The sequence below is a fragment of the Electrophorus electricus genome, chromosome 9, assembly GCF_013358815.1.
Source record: "Electrophorus electricus isolate fEleEle1 chromosome 9, fEleEle1.pri, whole genome shotgun sequence".
NCBI lineage: Eukaryota > Metazoa > Chordata > Actinopteri > Gymnotiformes > Gymnotidae > Electrophorus > Electrophorus electricus.
Genome location: NC_049543.1, coordinates 25,406,502 through 25,409,001, shown reverse-complemented (window position 1 = coordinate 25,409,001; position 2,500 = coordinate 25,406,502). Strand labels below are relative to the sequence as shown.

The 2,500-nt window shown below is 44.8% G+C and overlaps 1 protein-coding gene across 1 annotated transcript in view; it reads left to right on the top strand.

The window, feature by feature from the left end:
• LOC113591686 (equilibrative nucleoside transporter 2) overlaps window positions 1-2,500 on the top strand; it is a 12,535-nt gene that overhangs the window by 9,623 nt on the left and 412 nt on the right. The window contains exon 13 of the mRNA XM_027032299.2: window positions 1-2,500. This exon is cut by the window's left edge and continues 546 nt beyond it; it is cut by the window's right edge and continues 412 nt beyond it. The gene's annotated coding sequence lies outside the window, so the exon portion shown is untranslated.

The following is a 2,500-nucleotide window of genomic DNA, read 5'->3' as shown; positions in this document are numbered from 1 at the left end:
GTATTCCACTCGCTGGTTTGGGAGTGTCGACTGGAAAGCACTGTCGTGAGTGGAGTCACCTGTCCTAGTGCTAGTCTCATAAAACCATCTCCTAACTAATACACACCAGTGAATTAACGTTCTTATTAGTCCAGCACATGCCAGTGGCCTGGTGAACGACACTTCCTGTCATGCCATTCGCTAGAATGGTGTACCCTGCCAGTGCACTACTGCTGTGATGTCGTGGGTGTTTAGTAGTGTTGCTTCTCTCATACACGCTCAGCATGGGACGGATTTCCACTGCATTTATCACGCTTGGCCCCTTTTCTCCAGACGGGTTCACCAAGCACTTGACTCTTTTACTCTGCCTGTGAGCGGCAGGTGAAATGTCCTTTCATGCTGACAGCAGAAAAATGAAACGTGTCGGTTGATTAAAATACGGCCGAGCCCTCTCAACGAAACCTGGCGTGTGGTGTGACTAAGCGTTCAGGCTTCTGTAGGCTGCGTTGTGTGTTTTCTCAGCGTATAAATGGCAGGGAACCTGATTCCTGCCCATGTGTTGGTATCATGGGTCAGTGGTACTCTATGCAGTTGGATGTGTTGGTAGTCCAAATGACCAATCACGTGTTTCATTCTTGATGTTCCATTTCCCCTCATAAATGCTGCCATGTTGTGGAAGGTTTTGCCACTTGGTTCGTCTGTGGGGGCGTATTCTGATGGCAGAGTGATGTCCATGCATACCCCAAGCACCCCACCCCAGTGCAGATGCATGCTAAAATCTTGTTAACCGTGACACACAGCCATTAACGGCAGTAACCCGAGAGCTGGTTGGGATTTAGAAAAGGGGTTTCACACGTCATGTAATACATTTCAAAAATCAAACCGCCACAGACTTGCTGGATCAGGGAGTGGAGTTTAGCGAGGCCCAAATGAAGCACTGTTACCAACCCCCAAAATTCTGAGCGTCTGCCCCAAGGTCCTGCCCAGATATCTAGCCCCTCCCTCAAACGCCACCCCTAAACTCTCTGGCCAGTAGGAAAGCAGTGTTGAGCTTTGGAGAGCCGTGACTGGCATGTCTAAAAAGCGTGGAAGTTCACTTTACTTAAAAAGGGAAGTTATGAAGTTCTAAAGGAAGTTATCAGGATGAGGAGATGGAGTCTCTCCTCAGCTGCGCTGAAAGGTCTCGGATGTGACCCTGGTTTCTTCAGACCACCTACATGGACTGAAAACATGTCTGATTTCATTTTTTCCCCCCTGAAACTGTTTTATTATTTTAATTGTTTGTTTGTTTCTTTGTTTGTTTAAAGGGTGGATCAGGTTTCTGCTCTTAAAGGGATAGTCCTGCTGCTTCTCACTATGGCAACAGGAGCTGCTTTCAGCCTGTTTCTATTGGTCAAAAGATTACATTACCCATAAGCCTGATACAGGTTAACCAGTATTAAGGGAAAGGAACCATTTTCTGGGTTCTTGGATCTCATGTTTAGCCTGAAAGAGGGAAATGAGAAGTGTTTTCTCTGGGTTATTATATGACTGGATCTCTTCAACTGACTAGGATCAAAAGGGAACAATTCCATCACTGTAAACACACACGCGCACACACACACACACCCACCCCAGGTGGGAAGGACAAGCCTGACTGCTAGAGGTCACTCTAGGTCAAAGCTGCTATTCTGTTTATAGACCTAAACAAGATGTCTGCTTTCCTTTGTCTGCAGAAAGAAATATTTAGGAATGTTTTTGACCTGTTTTCATTATTGAATCACTGTTGGAATACACAAGTCCATGTTTTGATTTGCACGAGTTTAAAGGGAGTTTAAAACTAAATGTACTGGAGTTACAGCAGTACCCTTTGTGGAATAAGACTGAGCATTATAACTCATGATATGAATTTCACATGCACCTGCAGACTTATTAAAAGCAAACAAGCAACGTTTCCACTGCTTTTTACAGCAGCTATTATCACAAAGCAGCTTTACAAGGGGGACGGAGCTGAGGGAGAAACTCCCTATAGCACGAAGAAACCTTGAGGGAACCCAGACCTCTCTGGTCAAGGAATTATTTAATGATTTCATTTGTATAACATTTTTATATATATGTTGGCATGTTGGGTTTTTTAAACATTTCTTTAGCTGTAGGGGGTCTGTTTTGTCTAGAGCGCTGTGTGTGTAAGGCCTCATGAATCTCTCTCCTCGCCGTGAGGCGTCCGTCTGCGTTCTGCTAGCGTAGCACGGCAGCCACAACACTCCCTTATTGTTTCCTTTTAAAACTTCCAGAATTGTGACAGCATTTCGGGACATCCTGTTCCTGGCGTCCTGTTTGTGTGCTTTTTGGTGTTACTGTGGACACGGTTACTAGGGCTCACTGCCTCACACACACACACTCCTCCTCGTTCAGGGTTCCATTCAGGTCTGTTCATTCCTGTCATTTTTGGATGCTTTGTAGGTGTAGTACCAAAGTAGCAATATTAAAGGTTTGAGTAGCAATATTGAATTATTTCACTATAGAAACTTAATCTCATTGT